Source organism: Melanerpes formicivorus, unplaced genomic scaffold (assembly GCF_026170545.1).
Source record: "Melanerpes formicivorus ecotype bairdi unplaced genomic scaffold, bMelFor1.0.p_v2 SCAF_38, whole genome shotgun sequence".
NCBI classification, from domain to species: domain Eukaryota; kingdom Metazoa; phylum Chordata; class Aves; order Piciformes; family Picidae; genus Melanerpes; species Melanerpes formicivorus.
In genome coordinates this window covers 4,482,294-4,504,196 of record NW_027142390.1, presented here as the reverse complement: position 1 = coordinate 4,504,196, position 21,903 = coordinate 4,482,294, and the positions used below count along the sequence as shown (strand labels likewise).

At 47.4% G+C, this 21,903-nt stretch overlaps 1 long non-coding RNA gene across 3 annotated transcripts in view; it reads left to right on the top strand.

Moving 5' to 3' along the window:
• The first annotated feature begins 208 nt into the window (after positions 1–208).
• LOC137450910 (uncharacterized) overlaps positions 209–21,903 on the top strand; it is a 33,573-nt gene continuing 11,878 nt past the window's right edge. For 2 of the 3 annotated variants that reach the window (XR_010989681.1, XR_010989679.1), the window contains exon 1: positions 9,494–9,920. This is a non-coding gene — a long non-coding RNA (uncharacterized lncRNA). Of the gene's footprint in view, positions 320–9,493; positions 9,921–21,903 lie in introns of those variants that run through there. The other variant, XR_010989680.1, reaches the window with a different exon arrangement.

Below are 21,903 nucleotides of genomic sequence, written 5' to 3'. Positions count from 1 at the left end.
CAAGTTATAATCTAGTTAGAGATAAGACACAAAAGAGCAACTTTGCCAAGGGAAATGAGGTGAGATTCCCATGCCACTGAATGAAATATTATCTGGTGTAAACCAGATGAAATGTGACGTCCTGAATCTCCATGTTCAACCAAACTGTAGCTGTTTCTGTTGCAACAGAACTACAAAGTGCCTTTTCTTTTTCCCCTAGACAAAACACTTATCATCAAAGTGAGGATGAGAATGAACAGGCCACCCCAGCAGCCTGCTGCCAGATCAAACCTGGTAGGAAGTCCAGCTTCCAGCTGCCTTGTTACAGTGGCCAAAGGAGGTGAGACTGCAGCCCCTTTCCCAAATTCCAGCTGTGCAACCAGATCCAGGATGAGACTGGTTCAGAGCAATGCCTCCCTGAGCACACATCTCTGGTGCAGCAGGCAGTCAGTTAATGGTTTCCAGAACTGCAGGCGATATCCAAGAGAGCTTTTCCTCTGTGATTTTGTCTAGGTTGGTGCAAAACCCAATTCTGGCCTCTACAACAGCTAGAGTTTTCCTCTGTGATTTTGTCTAAGTTGGTGCAAACCCAGTTCTGGCCTCTACAACAGCTAGAGTTTTTCCCTGTGATTTTGTCTAACTTGGTGAAAACTCCAGTTCTGGCCTCTACAACAGCTGGAGTTTTCCTCTGTGATTTTGTCTAAGTTGGTGCAAACCCAATTCTGGCCTCTACAACAGCTAGAGTTTTTCTCTGTGATTTTTGTCTAAGTTGGTGCAAAACCCAATTCTGGCCTCTACAACAGCTAGAGTTTTCCTCTGTGATTTTGTCTAAGTTGGTGCAAACCCAGTTCTGGCCTCTACAACAGCTAGAGTTTTTCCCTGTGATTTTGTCTAACTTGGTGAAAACTCCAGTTCTGGCCTCTACAACAGCTAGAGTTTTTCTCTGTGATTTTTGTCTAAGTTGGTGCAAACTCCAGTTCTGGCCTCTACAACAGCTAGAGTTTTCCTCTGTGATTTTGTCTAAGTTGGTGCAAACCCAGTTCTGGCCTCTACAACAGCTAGAGTTTTTCTCTGTGATTTTGTCTAAGTTGGTGCAATTCTGGCCTCTACAACAGCTAGAGTTTTCCTCTGTGATTTTGTCTAAGTTGGTGCAAACCCAGTTCTGGCCTCTACAACAGCTAGAGTTTTTCTCTGTGATTTTTGTCTAAGTTGGTGCAAACCCAGTTTTGGCCTCTACAACAGCTAGAGTTTTTCTCTGTGATTTTGTCTAAGTTGGTGCAATTCTGGCCTCTACAACAGCTAGAGTTTTTCTCTGTGATTTTGTCTAAGTTGGTGCAAAACCCCAGGTCTGGCCTCTACAACAGCTAGAGTTTTTCTCTGTGATTTTTGTCTAAGTTGGTGCAAACCCAATTCTGTCCTCTACAACAGCTAGAGTTTTCCTCTGTGATTTTTGTCTAAGTTGGTGCAAACCCCAGGTCTGGCCTCCACAACAGCTCGAGACCACATGTGGTTGCACAATCCTACCCTATGTGAAAACACACACTGTTAGTTAAGCTGCGGAGATACTGCTCCTTGGTGAGCAAACCACACCCCAGGACCTTGTTTATAACAAGATGGGAGGGACCCACATTTGAGGACTGTTTCATGGCAACTGAAATGGTAATTAGCACAGCTATCTTCATGTGTTGCAAGATAATTTCTCTTCCGGAGGAGGTGGATGTTAAAGTATATGTAAATAATCAATTAAAATGAAAGACTCATTACTGGCTGGCTCTGGAGCTGTGATTTGGGAGATAAACTTGTGCAACATGCATTCTCAGGCCATTATTGTGAATTAAAACATAAAAAAAGGCAAAGGGGCTTTGGAAAAGGATCTGCTGCTGCTTTCTGGCTCCCACACCATCCTTTTCAGAGGGAAAAGAGTCACAACTACATGACTTCCTGAGCTGGGCGTGAGCTAAGCAGCCCTTTCAGAGCAGCAAAGGCAATTATAGAGTCCTGGAGTTCTCAAGCATTGCTGAGAGCAGGAGTGAGTGACAGCACAGCAACCTTTATGGTATTAGCTATAATTATAGGCTGCCATTCTTTATCAGAACAGGAGGAAAAGTCAAATATTTACTATTGAGGATAAATGGAGAAGCAAGAGCATTTTTCTTTCAATGTGTGAGTAGAGGGTGGGCCCAGCCCTGCACTCTTGAACAGGCTGATGTGAAAGGTGTCAGCATCTGCTCCTGCTCTTCGTCAGTAGATGCAAGAGACCGTGAGGATCATGTAGAAAGGTCCAGAGCTGACAGCACAACCGTGGCTGACTTTGGGGTGTTTTGTATTTTTAGCATTGCTGGTGGCAGAGATACCGACAGCAGAATGATCCCAGCTCCCTTCCAGTGAGAAATGATTCACTCTCTGTAAAAATAAAGCTTGATGCAAGCAGCCCTGCATCCTCTGAAATGAGGGCTACAGCTCTTGAACTTTTAAAAGGCTTCCTCCCCACCCCCAGTTCTTCAGAGAAGATTTGCAGAGTTTTACAGTTAGCATGGCTCCCCTGTTTCTGACAGCTCTCCCAAATAGCGTTTTCTGGGAGCAATTTCTTTTGCTCTGGCCTGGCACTGAAGCTGAGCATTAAGAGATTTTAAACTCAGATCCCATTTGCCATCCCCAGTACTGACATGAATTATTCTCCCCTTCAGCCAGATGTTGGCCTCTTCAATATAGAAGCCTGTAATAGTTAATGCTTCCCTTCGACTGTTCCTCTGATGTGTAATCAGAGAGACAGCGTGAGCTTGTGATAAGAGTGTCTTGTCTCTGGCCATCTGCTCTGGGTGCTTTTTGAGGCAGAGAGAAGATCTATTTCCAGACAAGTAGCACTTGGTTTCAGTGGGAGAATCTGGATCTTTAGCAAAAGGTTTTACACAGACTTGAAATAAAGAAGGGGGAGAGAGCGTGAGTGGGAAAAAGTATTTTAGTAATGCTTGTGGTTTACAAGGTCTTATAAGATTTCAACAAATGGCACAGGCATGCCATACAAAGGCAGCTGTAGAGACAGCCTTCAGAGAACTGACACCTCTTTTAATTAATTCATTAATTACCTGAGCTGTACAAAGGCATTCACAGATGTGCCACAAGCACATGAGTTTAGCACAGAAGGCTGGCACCGAATCTGTTCGCCTGTGAAAGCTGTCAGGCCTATCTAAACCCTTCTGCCTCTAGAAAGGGATCTGAAGCAAGGTCACTTCTCTGAGGCTCCCGCTGTGCAGCAGGACTGAGGAGAAGGCCTGGGTTTTGCCTGTTGTGTGCTGAGGTGAGGAGTGATGAGGAATGCAGTTCTCTCACCCAGAGCTGTGCATGAGCACCTTGAAACGAGCAGAGCCGCTCCCTGCATTGGCGCACGCAAGGAAACTGACACTCCTGTAAAATCACAGAGTCAGAGCGTTGTCAGGGCTGGAAGGGACCTCAAGGATCATCTGCTTCCAACCCCCTGCCATGGACAGGGACACCTCACACTAGATCAGGTTGCCCAGTGCCACATCCAGCCTGGCCTTAAATACCTCCAGGGATGAGGCTTCCACCACCTCCCTGGGCAACCTGTGCCAGGCTCTCACCACCCTCATGGTGAAGAACTTCTTCTTGACATCCAATCTGATTCTACTAATCTCTATTTTTTTCCATTTCTCCTAGTCCTATCATTACCTTGTGAGGGGTTTGGAGCACAGCCCTGTGAGGAGAGGCTGAGGGAGCTGGGGCTGCTTAGGCTGGAGGAGAGGAGGCTCAGGGGAGGCCTTATTGCTGTCTACAACTACCTGAAGGGAGGTTGTAGGTGGGGGTTGGTCTCTTCTCCCAGGCACCCAACCAGCACCAGAACAGGGGGACACAGTCTCAAGCTGCGCCAGGGGAGGTTTAGGCTGGAGGTTAGGAAGAAGTTCTTCATAGAGAGAGTGATTGCCCATTGGAATGTGCTGCCCAGGGAGGTGGTGGAGTCACCATTGCTGGAGGTGTTTAAGAAGAGACTGGATGGGGTGCTTGGTGCCATGGTTTAGTTGATTAGATGGTGTTGGATGATAGGTTGGACTCTATGATCTCAAAGGTCTCTTCCAGCCTGGTCAATTCTATTCTATTTGATTCTATTGAATTCACTCCCCAGCTTTCTTGTAGGCCCCCTTAAGACATGGGAAGGCCACAATAAGGTCTCTTCAGAGCCTTCTCTTCTCCAGCCTGAACAGCCCCAACTCCCTCAGTCTGTCCTTATAGGAGAGGAGCTGCAGCCCTCTGCTCATCCTCGCTGCTTGCTTGTTCTGTGCCTGCTCCACAGCGCGGGACTGCTTGGTGTGTGTCTGTGTGCAAGGCAGGTGAAATGACTCAGCTCCAGGAACTGAAATAGTGATTCAACTAAAAGTTTAAACAAAAGTTGCAGGGTGGCAAAAAATCCTTGTGTGGACTTTCCACTGTTCCAACAACCACTTATGACCTTTCATACAGTCAGATAAGTGGCTTTATCAAACGAAAAAACTGAAGCAGGAACCCAGCTTGTTGAGAGAATCACTTGGGTTGCAACTGACATTTCTTTCCTCCCCTTTGCAAGCTTGATTGCCACATTTTAAATGGCAACATTTATTCTGGGAAGAGTTGACTGAGACTTTAGCCACATCTTTGATTTATGCACCAGATACCACCAAATTGTATTTGCGTTAAGGAATGAGCCCTAAGCAGCCAGCTGGAAACTGTAGCTTAAAAGGTGAATATCCTCTGGATATCTAGGTTCAGATCTTAGGGCACAGCTTAAAATTGGTATTAACAACTCCTAGAGTCTAGGGAGGGGGGTGAGGGGGGTTTCTTTTCTTCTCTCTTTTCTTTTTTATTTCTTTAAAATGTCTTTAATGTTTAGTTGAGCTAAGCAGTGCACAGCTGGCACTGCTAGGGACGGGACAGGGAATGAATAAACCTTTATTAGAATAAACCAAACCAGGTTGGAAGAGACCTTCAAGATCATCGTGTCCAACCCATCAACCAATCCAACCCACCCTAACAGCTAACCCATGGCACCAAGCACCCCATCCAGTCTCCTTCTGAACACCTTCAATGACGGCGACTCCACCACCTCCCCAGGCAGCCCATTCCAATGGGCAATCACTCTCTCTGTATAGAACTTCTTCCTAACATCCAACCTGAACCTCCCCTGGCGCAGCCTGAGACTGTGTCCTCTTGTTCTGGTACTGGGTGCCTGGGAGAAGAGACCATCATCAGCCTGTCTACAACCTCCCTTCAGGTAGTTGTAGAGAGTGATAAGGTCACCCCTGAGTCTCCTCCTCTCCAGGCTAAGCAACCCCAGCTCCCTCAGCCTCTCCTCACAGGGCTTGTGTTCCAAACCCCTCACCAACTTTGTTGCCCTTCTCTGGACTCGTTCCAGCAAGTCAACCTCCTTCCTAAACTGAGGGGCCCAGAACTGGACACAGGACTTGAGGTGTGGCCTAACCAGTGCAGTGTACAGGGGCAGAATGACCTCCCTGCTCCTGCTGGCCACACTGTTCCTGATGCAGGCCAGGATGCCATTGGCCCTCTTGGCTGCCTGGGCACACTGCAGGCTCATGTTCAGCCTATAATCAACCAGCACCCCCAGGTCCCTCTCTGCCTGGCTGCTCTCCAATAATAAGTCAGGTCAGAATGGAGGTGCATCTGCAGAGCAGTGTGCAAACACATATGAGAGGCTTGGCTTAGCAAATGCTTTATTAGATTTATTTGTTCATCTGAGTCATGGGGCAACCTGATCTACTGGAAGGTCTTTCTGCCCGTGACAGGAGGGTTGGAAGAGATGGTCTTTAAGAGTCCCTTCCAAATCAAACCATTCTGTGAGTCCTGTCCTTTACAGGTACAGCTCCTGAAGAAAGTGAATAACATCAATGTGTGGGGTGCATTTCTAGGCTTTTGAAAGGGATTCAGTCATAGAATCACAGAATCAATAAGGTTGGAAAAGACCTCAAAGATCATCAAGTCCAACCTGTCACCCAAGACCTCATGACTACTAAACCATGACACCAAGTGCCACATCCAGTCCTCTCTTGAACACTTCCATGAACAGTGACTCAACTACCTCCCTGGGCAGCCCATTCCAACAGTTAAAAACTCTCTCTGTGAAGAACTTTCTCCTCACCTCCAGCCTAAACTTCCCCTGGCACAGCTTGAGACTGTGTCCTCTTGTTCTGGTACTGGTTGCCTGGGAGAAGAGGCCAACTCGCTTCTGGCTACAACCTCCCTTCAGGTAGATGTAGATAGCAAGAAGGTCTCCCCTGAGCCTCCTCTTCTCCAGGCTAAACAACCCCAGCTCCCTCAGCCTCTCCTCACAGGGCTGTGCTCAAGGCCTCTCCCCAGCCTTGTTGCCCTTCTCTGGACACGTTCAAGAGTCTCAATGTCCTTCTTAAAGTGAGGGGCCCAGAACTGGACACAATACTCAAGGTGTGGCCTAACCAGTCCTTTCCAAAAATCCCCAGCTTTATCAGCTGATCATTGGGATGGATTCTATTTCCTCTCTTCTATCTCATTTGGAAGTGAAAACTGAAAATGTTCTCCAAGAGGAATAAGGAAGGCAGGGAAAATGGCAACCTGCTACAGCTGTGCACCTCAGGCAAGCCTCCTGGTAATCCCAAGACACAAATCTCATTCCAAATCACAAGGAGGTGAGCATCTGTCAGTGCAATGGGTGTCAGTTTTCAGGGCATGGGAGAAGGGGTTAGGCTGTAATTCCCACCTATTTTCTTAGATGTAATCTTAGAAATGGCTTTAAAATCCATCTTGAGGCAGTTGCACTGCTTTGGAAAATTGCAACAAGAGGAGTGAAAACTTAGCCAGGCTGCACGCCCTGGAGAGCAGAGCTGGATGCTGAAAGGTCCTGGGCAGGCTGTACCAGGAGTAGAGTAACATAATCTGTTACATAAAGTATATATTATGTAAACATAACATCGACTGCAATGTGAAATATAGCTGAGAGTGTATGATAGGGAGAGGGAGAACATTAAGCAGCTTCTGGTGTGTTTACTCTGGTGAAATTGTAAATGGATGTTAGAGAACCTGCTTCATGACTGCCATATAGATTAGGAAGCCAGGCAGCAGATAAATATTGCTGTAGAAAATGTTGAAATGCCAAGAGCCTCAGAAATGTAGGCAATGTTCTCCTGGAAACCTATAGGACACAGAAAACCCAGCAGATGTCCAGATGTCTTCATTACTTACGAATATAACTCCTCAGGGTCCTAGGAAAATGGAATCAAGCTGAGGATGTTGTTAGCTAGGCTGTTTCTGCTCCACAAAGGTTCCTCTAAAACACAGCTACTTGGCTAAAATTTCATTAGCATTTTCAGCATCTACATGAACAGAATCTGTGGCCTCTCTTGTTCCTCATCACTTTGGAGCTACTTTTTTCTTCAAGAGCAGGTATTCTAGCACTGGTTTTGTTTCTGTGTCTCTGCATGTAGGCTCAGCAGTGCTTCTGAGCATCTTAATTGAGGGATATGTCTGCAAGGAGTTCCAGGACTATGCTCTTCTAAACAAGGTTCTCTTGGGGCATTTCAGTGGGGAGAGGAAAGCCAGGAGTGGTTGGGTAAGGAAAGCTGCAACGTTAAGTTAGACCTTGTGGCCTGTTCGGTGCCAAATCCACTGCCCAGCTCAGGCAGCCTGCTGGGTGGTTCCTCCCTGTCCTGTCCTTAGCTGGGCAGAGGAGTGGTTGTGTCTTTGCAGAATGGGCATGGCTCAGAGCTCTGTGGTTGCACAGAGGATAATCTAGATGCAGGAGATTGACATTGAAGAACCATCTGTGCTTGAACGCTGCTTCTTCCCCCAGATGCTGATGAGGTGGCTAATGTGAAAGGACATTATCTGAGATGAAGATAGCTAAAGCCATATCTATGTGGTGCTCTCATAACTAGCCAAAATAAATAGCCCTGTTCCTTTGCAGCTCAGAGAGAAGCTGTGTGAGCTGCTTTTGATAATGCACTGATGTGATGACAAGCTGGCTGTTTATTGTGGGAAGTCTCAGGCTGGCTGCTACTCAGCTTGGGCTCTTCTTTCTGATTGCCCTTGTTGGGCTTGAGCTTTTGCTTTTCACCTTTTGAGACTGTGCTACTGGTAGTGAAGAGGCACTAATATTTCAGATCCTTTCTTTATTGGGAGTTCTTCACTTTGCTCTTTGTCAGCTGTGGAAGCTGCTCTGTTCTTGCAGCGCCCTGGCTAGATCTCCTTTTGTGTTCAATCATACTCTGGCTGCTGTCTGAGGGCAGGCAGTGAGTATTTGGCAAATAGAAGCTGAGCAAGCCACAACGGGCTGGATTTGAATGAGTGAAGTAAAAATGGAAATTACAGGAATGTAAATGTGAGTGCCTCAGTGAGTCACAGTCTGTTTATTAGCAACAGAAAACTTGGGAAGAAGAGTCCAGGACACGTCACCTTCACTCACATTGAGCAGAGCATTGTCCTGGCTGTGAGACTTCAAAAGATGTGTTGCCCAATAAGAGTTGCACTGGCAGATCTGAGTTCAGCAACAAAGGAGGAATTGAGTATGTAGCCTGGGCCTTTAAACACAAAACTCAGAATATGATAATGCTCTGTTCTCTTTTGTAGGTGAATCTGTGATGTTTATATAGAGAGGAGAACACAGTGCCCTCTGAGCTGGAAAAAAGTTGTCCTTCAGTATTAATCTGGAAGTAGATAGGAAGAACCCTGACCAAGTGAAGGTAGCTTTGTGGTTTACCCTTTAGTAAGCATCTTATCTTAACAGGGAGGCATAGCATCTGTGCCATGTCTCTGGCTCTATTAGGTTCCTGCATGTTATTCATTAAAAAAATACCCTAAAGTAAACACTGCTTTGGGCAGCTCTGTTTGGGAACTGTTTCATTCAGAGATTCTGCCTCCCTGGCACTTTCCAGCGGTGACTGTATGGCAAAGACCATTCTTAAAGTATTGTCTGGCAGATGTGATTTGTTATCTCTCCCTCTATATCAGCCTTCTGTGCAGATGCACTGAGAAAATGCAGCTGAGATACAGCCTATTTCTGTACCACTCCTTGCTGTGTTTCCCCTGAGCATGGTCTTCATAGGATCTTCTCCGTAGCCACCCAGGACTGTGGTTGTTGTTTTTGAAGCGCATTGCTCCCATTCACCTGGAGCATTTGCTTGGAGAAGTTCTGTAAGTAGGGAGACACTGGGGAATGCAAAGTTTTCAATGACCTCATGAGCAAGGAAGACACTTAACACCTTGGGTGTGATTCTGTCATTTTTGCTCTCACTGAAAGTATTCTGTTGACTTGGAGAAACCAGGAGTGCAAGAATGAAGAGGCCATGCTGCTAATGATTCTCCTCTTGGAGCTCACATTCCTTTTTGCAATGCCAGATTGAGACTTTGAGTGAATTCTTTACAAACTGGTTCAAACTTGGGCCCCTCAGTTTAGGAAAGATGACTTGCTGGAAGGTGTCCAGAGAAGGGCAACAAAGTTGGGGAGGGGTTTGGAGCACAAGCCCTATGAGGAGAGGCTGAGGAAGCTGGGGTTGCTTGGCCCAGAAAAGAGGAGGAGAGGGAGGGGAGACCTTACTGCTCTCCGCAACCACCTGAAGGGCAGGTGTAGCCAGGTGTGGGCTGGTCTCTTCTCCCAGGCAACCAACACCAGAACAAGAGGACACAGTCTCAAGCTGCACCAGGGGAGGTTTAGACTGGATGTTAGGAAGAAATTCTTCATAGAGTGATTGGCCATTGGAACGTGCTGCCCAGGGAGGTGGTGGAGTCACCAGCACTGGAGGTGTTTAGGAAGAGACTGGGAGGGAGCAAGTGATACTTGAAGGACACTCAATAAGTTGCTATCCAAAATTTGATAGCTGCCTGTTGGTGCTACAGATATGAAGATGCATGCAGTGCCTGTGCTCAGAGAGGTGGAACACCATTCCATTCTGTGGACTTCAGCTGGCAAGGTAAGCAGCTGTTTCCAGCCCACGCCACGAGTGCTTACACTTCAGGGTAATCATAGAATCATAGAATCAATAAGGTTGGAAAAGCCCTCAAAGATCATCAAGTCCAACCTGTCACCCAACACCTCATGGCTACTAAACCATGGCACCAAGTGCCACATCCAGTCCCCTCTTGAACACCTCCAGGGATGGTGACTCCACCACCTCCCTGGGCAGCACATTTCAACGGCTGGCAACTCTCTAATAAATGATCTTGAAGGTCTCTTCCAACCTGGTTGTTTTTTTTAATTATTATTATTATTATTATTATTATTATTATTATTATTATTATTATTATTATTATTATTAACCATGATGTCTGCATAGGTGGTGGATTTGCATCCAAAAATTCTCATCAGGTGCCATGTGCACATAAAATACTGGGGAAGGACTTCTCAGGATCTCAGGTAGTGATAGGACTAGGGGGAATGGAATGAAGCTGGAGGTGGGGAGATTCAGGCTAGATGTGAGGAGGAAGTTCTTCCCCATGAGAGTGGTGAAGCCCTGGAATGGGTTGTCCAGAGAGGTGGTTGAGGCCCCATCCCTGGAGGTGTTTAAGCCCAGGCTGGCTGAGGCTCTGGCCAGGCTGATCTAGTGTGGGGTGTCCCTGCCCATGGCAGGGGGGTTGGAACTAGATGATCCTTGTGGTCCCTTCCAACCCTGAATGATACTATGATACTTGAGGCATTTGTAAAGGAAATGAAGGAATAAAGACCTCTGAACCCAACCATGAAAAGAGGGAGCAGAGGTCAGACACATGGAAAGACACATGCTCTCCTAGCTTGGAGAGCAGCAAGTATCCACGTCAGCACTGTAAGAGCAGAGCTGCCTTGCCCTTGAAGGTCAGACTGTCAGGAACTGACTTTCTCAAACAGACCAAGGTCTTTTTCATAAAGTTAGCCAAACTCCTGTATGAGACTTGCTTTTTCAGTTGTAGGGGGGGAAAAAAAAGCCATTTTGAAATGCTGTTTTTGATTGGGTCTGTGTAACACAGCATCCTGCCTTAGTCAACCTTCAATACACCTAAGAATTAGGGACAGGAGGTCCTCCGTCCCACCACACCCAGTGCTCCTCTAAGTGCAAGCAGCTGTACTAGTTGCTTGTATTATACAAAAACCTATGAGTCTGTTTCCATTTGATTTTATGACTGTCTTGCTGAATGTTTGTGTGTGGGGTAATTCTGGTTACAAAATATCTCCTTGCTTACAATTTCTTTATCAAAACGATAGAGAATCAGAACTCTCTCCTGTGCAATTGTAGGAGACCAGGTCACAGAAACACAGGGTGTTAGGGGTTGGAAGGAACCTACAGAGATCATTGACTCTAACCCCTCCTGCCAAAGCAACATCACCTAGGGCAGGTCACACATTCAAGTGGGTTTTGAAAGCCTCCAGAGAAGGAGACTCCACAACCTTTCTGTTCCTGTGCTCTGTCACCCTCACGGTAAAAAAAGTGCCTCCTTGTGTGGGGGTCAAACCTGCTGTGTTCTAGCTTGGACCCATTGTTCTTTGTCCTATCATTGGGCACCACTGCAAAGAGCTTGGCATTATTCTTCTTGACACCCACCCCTCAGATATTTATAGCTGTTGATAAGATCCCTTCTCAGCCTTCTCCAGACTAAACAGGCCCAGCTCTCTCAGTCTTCCTTCAGAGGAGAGATGCAGTCCTCCTTGTAGCTCTCCATAGGTCAGCACCACTTTCTTGCCAGTTTACTAATTGGCTAAGAGATTTAGCTGGCATTCATGTCGATGGGGGGGGTGGGGCTTGGCTTTTGGGTTGGTTTGTTTGTTTAGCTGAGTATGGGATTGGTTTTTTCTTTTTTTTTTGGGGGGGGGATGTGTGTTGGTGGTGGTTTGGGTTTTTTTTCAGTGTATTTAGATGATTTCCTGTGCTCATTCTGCTTAAGTTTGTCAGCTTTCTTTTTTTTGGAAGCCCTAGCTGTACATTGTCTCAGGTAGATGGCTGATAAGTGAGATGTCTCCATGCTTGAGCTTTCATCTTTATTCCTGTTTTGACTGCTGGCCAGTTGAACACTGGTGACATTTCTGAGGGGTTCTATCTTCATTTCTCTGTCAGTGAATATGAGACCAACATTAGCATCTCTGATATGAGAGTGGTGAAGCCCTGGAATGGGTTGTCCAGGGAGGTGGTTGAAGCCCAGTCCCTGGAGGTGTTTAAGCCCAGGCTGGCTGAGGCTCTGGCCAGGCTGATCTAGTGTGGGGTGTCCCTGCCCATGGCAGGGGGGTTGGAACTAGATGATCCTTGTGGCCCCTTCCAATCCTGACTGATGCTATGATATGATGATGATATAAAGTCCTGTAAGGGTTTTAGAGTGGAAATTGCTAGATATGACCTCAGTGGTGGTGCCACCAAGTTCTGGGGTGTTACAGAGATGCCAGTGATAGAGACTGGCACAGATATTGACCATTAATTCCTTTGCCATCTGCTCCACAAGAGGAGCAGCAGGGGGTTTCTACAAATAGGAAGCTCCCTTCTCAGGTCTCTGTGCTGCTGTAGAAAATACTGAGCATCCTCTTTCACTTTTTAGGAGAAAATGAACCTGAAAGAAACAACACTGACTGTGCCATGGCCTCTAGGCTGATGGCCATTGTCATTATCCTTTAAGGTCACACTGACAGCAGCCTTCAGTTCAGAGATGTTGATGCCATGAGATGCCAGTATGGGGGCAAGGCATGGATCCCTCTTGTGTTGCTCAATGCTGCCAGACCAGTCAGTGTCAACCTGAAAAACGTTACTGTGCTTTTGAATAGAATAGAATAAACCAGGATGGAAGAGACCTTCAAGATCATTGTGTCCAACCTATCACCCAACACCACCTAATCAACTAACCCATGTAACCAAGCACCCTGTCAAGTCTCCTCCTGAACACCTCCAGTGATGGCGACTCCGCCACCTCCTTGGGCAGCCCATTCCAATGGGCAATCACTCTCTCTGTGTAAAACTTCCTCCTGACCTCCAGCCTGAACCTCCCCTGGTGCAGCCTGAGACTGTGTCCTCTTGTTCTGGTGCTGGCTGCCTAGGAGAAGAGACCAACCTCTGCCTGTCTACAACCCCCCTTCAGGTAGTTGTAGACAGCAATAAGGTCACCCCTAAGCCTCCTCTTCTCCAGGCTAAGCAACCCCAGCTCCCTCAGTCTCTCCTCACAGGGCTGTGTTCCAAGCCCCTCACCAACTTTGTTGCCCTTCTCTGGACACACTCCAGCAAGTCAACCTCCTTCCTAAACTGAGGGGCCCAGAACTGGACACAGGACTCGAGGTGTGGCCTAACCAGTGCAGTGTACAGGGGCAGAATGACCTCCCTGCTCCTGCTGGCCACACTGTTCCTGATGCAGGCCAGGATGCCATTGGCCCTCTTGGCCACCTGGGCACACTGCAGGCTCGTGTTCACCCTACCATCAACCAGCACCCCCAGGTCTCTCTCTACCTGGCTGCTCTCAGCCACTCTGACCCCAGCCTGTAGCTCTGCATGGGGTTGTTGTGGCCAATGTGCAGAACCCAGCACTTGGATGTGTTCAATCTCATGCCCTTGGACTCTGCCCATCTGTCCAGCCTGTTGAGGTCCCTCTGCAGAGCCTCTCTACCCTCCAGCAGATCAACTCCTGCCCCCAGCTTGGTGTCGTCAGCAAATGTACTGATGATGGACTCAATGCCCTCATCCAGATCATCAATAAAGATGTTAAAGAGCACAGGGCCCAGCACTGATCCTTGGGGGACAGGGACAGGGGTGTGGAGAAGACACAGGAAAGGTGATGTTGCAGGTAAACACAAGCTACCAGACAGAAAAACCTGTAGGCTTTCCTGCAGCTGGCTGCTGTTAATAGAACCCACCATCCACTGTACACTTCAGAGGAAGGCATAGTCTTCATAACAGGCCAAATTCCTGGACTTCTGTTAGCACCATAATCCACTCTGGAAAGAAATGTCTTAGTGATTAACACATGATAACAGCATTTGCAACGAGCAGGCATCACAGTTTTGTCTTCAGTGTACCACAGACATTTGGTTGTATCTTCAGCTGGTGAAAACTGGCATCACTTTGTTGCCTTTCCAAGTCCATTTACAACAAGTCAAGCTTGGTCTTTCTGTTCTCCTTCACATGAAGGCCCTGTAACTTTTGTGGCTTTGTGCAATGTGTTCTTTCTACAGAGAAATGAATGTGCAGTTGTCTTTTATTTTGCAATGCAATGTTGAAGTACCCAGTTCAAAGATTGGGCGTGCTTGACACACTTTCCGTCCGCTCCTTTCAAGTTAATAATCCTCTGATGCCTCTCACATGATCTGCTGGTCCTGCGAGGGTTTGAGCTTTGATGGAGGAGGAGTCTTTGAACAACAAGAGAGGACTGGGAAATCTGGGGAACTTCTGTTTCAGAAGCTTTGGTATTGTGCTGGTACTCTACCCTACTGTTAGGCTGTCTCAGTAGTTCCAGTCCCAGAGGGTCATTTCGTCAGAGATATGGGAAAGATTCTCCCTTGCCTTCTCTGCAGTTTCCTTGGTTGCCTGGGGGAGACCATAATCACTCCCCCACTAAGACTACCAGTACCTTGGTTTCAACAGGATCTAAGAGCAGTATGCTTCAAAGGAACAATGCAGAAAGTTGGAGGAGAGCCGGCCCCCACTGAGTCTAAAGCCTCAGTAAGAGAGCTGGGAGGCAGTCGTTTTCCCATCCCTCTCCTTTCTTCTCTGTGATGATTAAGAGACTCAGCTGCTACTCACTGTGAGCAGAGGTTTAAGAATGGCATGAGTTGTTCTGCAGGCCTACTGAAATCAGGACTCAGATTCCTGCATTACCAGACTTTGAATCAGATCCCCTAGTGTGACAGGGAAGTGGATTGTCAGCTGGGCATCCTCCCAGTCTGCTTCCAAAGACATCCCAAAGGTGAGAGCTAAGAGCACTCTAGGCAGTTGGAGGAGTCACAAAGCATTTACAGGAACAAACTGTCTTGAGAGTGTTTCAGGCACTGCAGCCAATGAGGAAAAGTGAGTGGTCAAGAGCAGGAAGCATCCTACAAGACAGGAACTCAGCTGCTTGAAGAATGTCAGGGTGCATTATAATGGCAGAAGTCAGGCCTGCTTTTTACTGTGTCTTTCTGGACATTCTCTGGTGTTGAAGGAGAGCTCAATTTCTCAGCCTTTTCCCTAGCAGAAGCACCAACAGAGACTTTCTGCTCTGTTTGCCCCCCAGTTTTCCCAAGGTTCATAGAACCACAGTGTGTTAGTGGCTCCTCTTCTTCCTATTCAGCTGAAATTGCCAGAGGCAGCAGGGCACATGGTGTGACCACACATAATGGGTTGCCTCCCTTAGGTGTTGGGAAGAAAAGGTTGCAGATCACTCCTGTGGTGGAAGTTGCCACTGTTTTACTTCTGATCTCCAGGAAGAATCACCTCTAAAACTAGAAGGATGACTGCCCTGTGGCACAGAGTGCATCTGTCAGTGCTGTTTCACTTGGAGTTAGTCACTAATTTATCTCAAAGATCTTGTTTGCACTTGATGCTGCCTCAGAAATCCTGAGTCAGTCTTCACCTGAATTCACCCTGCTCCCTCTGTTTACTTTATGGTTGTATGGTGGTTGGAAAAATCCTCAAGCACGGAGAGCCGAAACTGACTCCTTCCTAAAAATGTGGTCCTGCTGCTTTTGTAATGAGAAAGCAGGTTGGATGTCACATTCCTTGATAAAACACAACTGTGTGTCAGTCCCAACATTTCTCAGGTGTTGAGACACAGCTTAGTTGTGCTGTGTGCTTGTGCTCAGGGTCCGCTGGCTCTTGATCTCCAGGAGGGCCAACGCAGATCTATACCTCCAAGGTGTTAAGTATAAATGACACATGTCAGACAGAAACACCTTGGGCTACCCTCTCAGTCTCTGCCCTAGAAATGGCTCTAGGTCTGTATCAGTATGACAGAACCAACCAACCAATTTTATTGTGGGGTTTTGATTTTGAAGGGTGTTGGAGGCTGTGTTCAGCTTGGCTCTGGTCTATATTTACTGCTGTCTATGTACATGCATCCCTTGGATCGCTCTGTCTTTGCTGAGGGTTAAGTCTGTGTACACAGCCAGTTGCTGGGGGTCATCTGAAGTGCATTTACATTTCTTTTGCAGTAACTTGGTCACATATTTAAGCTCTGAAGGGCACCAGGCAATTGTGCTAATCAGTGAGAACCTTGGGGCTCACCTCTTGCTATTGGGTCCTTCTCTAAGTTATCTTCAACCTCAGTCATCACTGGCTGTCCTGAGAGCTTACAAGGAGACAATTGTTTGAGTATTCATTAAGCTCTAGTTGTTTAAACAGTAAAATCTTCACAAAAGCACCTCTGAAAGCTGAAGAAGAAAAACATTAACTGCCTGTAGTGAAACTTTCCTTCTAGCAGCCATGAATCAGTAGGTTATTAGCAGTTTTTGATGATCATCTTAATGATCAATCTGACTGCTTTTAAAGTTTCAGCCATTGTTCCATTGCCTGGGTCACCACCAATCCTCAGAGATAACTTGAGAAAGACTTGGCAGAGTATGAGTTTAGCTGGAATTGTGACCTGGCAACTGTGGTGTCTCTAAGAACTGCCTAAAGTCAGTAGTCTTCATCTTCCTAGGATGCACAGAGACTATACTGATGGCATTTTGTCTGTTGTGGCAGCTCAGCTGTTGTTCTTGCCATGACTCCACCTTCATTCTCTCTCTGTAGGCAATACCATTCACTCCTATCACACCTGACCCAGGAGACAGGGAGTAAAAACTCATCAAAGGAGAGACAATAGGAAGGACAGAACATGTGTGAGTCATTGTCATCAGGAATTTGGGAAGGTAGAAAATTTGGGCACAAAACTGGCTTTCCTCTAGCAATAGATGCAACATAGCTACTTGAGACTCTCACCCTCTTTATTTTGCTCCTGTTTCTAAGCCAACAGTGGCGGAAAAAAAGAGTATCCCTGAATATCCTGGGTCTTGGTAACTTGAGGAAGCATAAACTGAGAGTTTTAGGAATTTAATCTTCAACCAGCTATCCCAAAGGCTGTTTGGGCTGTAAAGGCCATCTATCACTTCAGCTGACACCAGTGCCACTGCCAGAGAAAGATCAGTCAAGCTGGATTATCAGAGTCAAAGCCAGAGACAGCTCTTGTGGTAAGTGGTTGAGAGTGTCTCATGTCTTAATTCCTCATTGCGTAGGAAATAAGAGGGGGATTGTGCATGAGGAGTGGGAATGCCCTGTTTCTCATTATCTGAAAGCATGGTCTTGAAAGAGAGGGTGGAGCCCCTGTGTGAAAGATAAATCATATGAATGCAGCTTGTTTCCCTGGTTTTGCTTTCCAGTGCTCTCTCTGGGAGCCAGAGTCCAGGGGCTTTGCACGTGAGCTCTCACATGTGTCGAGTAGTAAGGGCTGGCTGGTTTGGTTTGTGTGATGGGAATGAGCCAGCCATGGGAAAATGGAAAAAAATGGACCCCAAAAGTGGAGTGAAAGCCATTTATTCATAAGAGACTGACCACTGTGGCTTTAGAGGTGCAAAGGCAGGCCCAGAGCTCTGTCTGCTTCCAGCAGCATTGTCTGTGCTCCAGGTGCCGGCTGCGCTGCTGGCTCCGAGAGCCATCACAGCACAGAGCTGTCACCAGGGCTGACAGATTGGCTGTGCCATGGGAAATGGATGTGACTGATGGCATCTGTCTGTGCCAGTGGTGGGGATCCCCTCCTGGGAGCGAGCAGTCCTGGCAGCTTAGCACGGGGTGCAGAGGGCTTGGGAGCTGCAGCTTCAGCAGAGCAGGAGGAGGAACGCCTGGAAGTATCTTTGGGGCACATCCGTGAGCAGAAGGCAGAGATTTGCCCTAGTCCAGGAGATGCACTGTGGGGTGACTCAGCCACTAGCTCTGTCTCTTGGCTCAGTTTGGAATGTAAAGCAAATTAGAAGCCTTTTAATTTGGTATTTTTTTCCTGCTGGAAGCTGGGGATTTCTGATAGGGATGGTGTCCCCAAGGCAGGCCTTTTCATCAGGATGTTGTGGGGCTTCTGGCAAGGTAAAGGGCTAAGCTAAGCAAAATGCAGAGGTTTGGCTAACCAAAACCCAGCTTTTGCCACACCTCTAACTCTCCCAGGCAAAATTTCTTGTGATTCACTTGGATTTTAGGAAAGCAATCTTACCTGAGAACAAAAACCTCCTTCAGAAAAATACTGAGAACTGTTTTCCAGTTCCATGAAATATTTCCTGCCTTCCAAGAGACAATTCCCTGCCTCCCTCCCTGTGGTTAGACTAGGCTGAGTAGTGGATGGGCAAGATGAAGCTTGATGGTGGTGAAGGGGCCCATACACCCTGGGGCTTGCAGGCACTGGCTGTAAGCTGGCAAAAGCCAGCAAGCTCCCACCTACACCTGCACTGAACCAGAAACTGCAGCACTGGGAACATGCCCCAGCAACAGCGCAGTAAGTCTGAACAAGAAGATGCAAGTATTGGCTAAAGACCAGGGTCCTAAATCTGTCTTCAGGGGGAACTTTGCACAGGAATCCACTGAAAACCTAGGAAGTGGCATCCTTTGTGAGCCCACAGGAGAACATTCTGCACCATCTATGTTAATTAAGCAGGCAGCTGAGTTTAAATAAGAGAATGGCACAGCTTAAATTACACAGCTGTAGCTTGCCATGGGTGGCCTGGTAGTGCCAAGATACCCTCTAAAGCTGTTCAAGCTCCTCTGGTAGTAGAATTTGAGGAGGATGACACAAGGCACAGCTGCAGTGCAGGTAGCACTCCCTCCCTCTGCATACCTTCACCACTGGCTAGTTTGCCCCTCTTCAGGTTTAATTAAAGTCTGTCAAACCTCATTAGAGATTGAGAGAGCGGTGCTGTTAATTTTCCTGGCTGCTGATTACAGTGGGCATGTTGCATTAGGTAGGTCAATGGTTAGGTCAAGCTGTGGTGCTGTCATAAGGAAAGAGTGAGGTGTGCTGTGCAGGGAAAGGTGAGATGAGTTCTGCTCTCCGGTGGCTCCCCCACTCCACTCTTGCTGGAGCGGTTTGATTTGCATGCCCCATGGATGGGAGATCACATCACTGAGTGACTTCCATAATTGCTTCTGGTGTTGGCTGTCTTGGCAGAGAGGCTGAAGGCTGCATGCACCACGGGAAATGAGCTCTGGGCTCGCTCAGACAGAGCCCTCTTTAGTTAAGGATGAGGGCACACGGCAGAGCAGCAGTAAAGCAGGAGCTGCTCACAGAATCATAGAATGGTAGGGGCTGGAAGGGGCCTCTGGAGATCATGTAGTCCAACCCCTCTGCTGACATGGGTATGCCTAGATCATGTTGCACAGGATCACATCCTGGTGGATGTGAAACTCTCCAGACAAGGAGACTCCACAGCCTCTCTGGGCAGCCTGTGCCAGTGCTCTGTCACCCTCAATGTAAAGAAGCTTCTCCTTGAGTTCAAGTGAAATCTCCTGTGTTCTTGCTTGTACCCACTGCCCCTTGTCCTATCACTGACTACCACTAAAAGCCCAGCCCCATCCTCATGACCTCCACCCATTAGTTATTCCTATACATTGATAAGATCCCCTTTCAGTCTACTCTTTTCCAGGCTGAAGAGCCCAAGGTTTCTCAGCCTCTCCTCGTAAGAGAGTATTGCTCCAGTATTGTTGCTGGGCAGACAGCTGGCACTAAGCTGCAGCACTACTTATGGTGGCATATTTCATTGTAATTTAAAATCTGGATGTCCTTTTAATGTTAAAAAAATTGGTGCTGAAGGAATGCAACAGGAATAGAATAGAATAGAATAGAATAGAATAGAATAGAATAGAATAGAATAGAATAGAATAGAATAGAATAGAATAGAATAGAATAGAATAGAATTAACCAGGTTGGAAAAGACCTCAAAGATCATCGCATCCAACCTATCACCCAACACCATCTAATCAACTAACCCATGGCACCAAGCACCCCATCCAGTCTCCTGCTAAACACCTCCAGTGATGGTGACTCCAGCACCTCCCTGGGCAGCCCATTCCAAAGGGCAATCACTCTTTCTCTGAAGAATTTCTTCCTAACAGCCAGCCTGAAACTCTCCTGGTGCAGCTTGAGACTGTGCCCTCTTGTTCTGGTGCTGGTTGCCTGGGAGAAGAGACCAACCCCCAGCTGGCTACAACCTCCCTTCAGGTAGCTGTAGAGAGCAATAAGGTCTCCCCTGATCCTCCTCTTCTCCAGGCTAAACAGCCCCAGCTCCCTCAGCCTCTCCTCGTAGGGCTTGTGCTCCAAACCCCTCCCCAGCTTTGTTGCCTTTCTCTGGACACCTTCCAGCAACTCAACATCTTTCCTAAACTGAGGGGCCCAGAACTGGACACAAGACTCAAGGTGTGGCCTAACCAGTGCTGAGTCCAGGGGCAGAATGACCTCCCTGCTCCTGCTGGCCACTCTGTTCCTGCTCCAGGCCAGGATACCACTGGCCTTCCTGACCACCTGGTCACACTGCTGGCTCATGTTCAGCCTAATATCAACTAGTACCCCCCAGGTCCATGTCTGCCTGGGAAAGAGTGGAGGACTGCATGCGCAGCTCTTATTTTCAACTTGTCCAGCGTATTATTTGTGCTCTTGGCGTGTGGCTGGTGTCCCTTTGGTGCACATCTGCTTCCTCTGCCCTGACTGCAGTGTGCAAGACAAGCAGAGCAGAACATTTCCAAATTCTTGGTCACATTTGAGAACTCTCTTACTGGCTGGTTTATGTAGATGCTGTGCTAGAAAGGAAGAGGAAGCAGTGGCTTGAGTTGTAGATCGCCAGTGTTTCAGCATGACTTTGCAGTCTCCTGCATGCGGAGTCAGCCCTGTAGCAGAACCTGGTACTGTTAAGTAAGAGCAATGTAATGTGGCCCTGAGGTTATTCCATGGACATCCCCTCTTCCTTTTGTGGGCTTGAACTTCCCTAAAACAGCTTAGGAAGAAACAGAAGCAGCAAAGATGAAATCCCCCTTTGAGGCATTGCTATTCCTTTTTGTGTCAGTTATTGTCTCACTGAGAAAATGAGTGTGAGCCTGAAATGCCACCTTCCCATTTCTCAGCTCTTTCCCTCTGTGTCTGGAAACCTCCACCCCCTTTTGTGTGTGTTTTGACATAATGCTCTTGTTGTGCAGCACGTGTGCTCATAGGTAAGTGCTATACAGCTTCTTCTACTTCACTGAGAATGGGAGACTTCCTACCTTATTGCTGTCTACAACTACCTGAAGGGAGGTTGTAGCCAGGTGGGGGCTGGTCTCTTCTCCCAGGCATCCAGCACCAGAACAAGAGGACACAGTCTCAAGCTGCACCAGGGCTGGATGTTAGGAAGAAGTTCTTCACAGAAAGAGAGATTGCCCATTGGAATGGGCTGCCCAGGGAGGTGGTGGAGTCACCATCATTGGAGGTGTTTAGAATGAGACTGGATGGGGTGCTTGGTGCCATGGTTTAGTTGATTAGATAGTGTTCAAAGATAGGTTGGACTTGATCTCAAAGGTTTTTTCCAACCTGGTTAATTGGTGTCATGGTTTAGTTGATTAGGTGGTGTTGGGTGATAGGTTGGATGCGATGATCTCAAAGGTCTCTTCCAAATTGGTCTCCCCTCTCTCTCCCTCTCCCTCTCCCTCTCCCTCTCCCTCTCCCTCTCCCTCTCCCTCTCCCTCTCCCTCTCCCTCTCCCTCTCCCTCTCCCTCTCCCTCTCTCTCCCTCTCCCTCTCCCTCTCCCTCTCCCTCTCCCTCTCCCCTCTCCCTCTCCCTCTCCCTCTCCCTCTCCCTCTCCCTCTCCTCTTCTTCTCCTCTTCTTCTCCTCTTCTCTGCTATTCTCTTCTCTGCTATTCTCTGCTATTCTCTTCTCTGCTATTCTCTGCTATTCTCTTCTCTTCTCTGCTATTCTACCTGCTAATCAGAGCTGCAGCAGGACTGGATTTCCAGTTCTTGCTTTTATTTGTATAAGCTGATTTTATTTACCTAAGT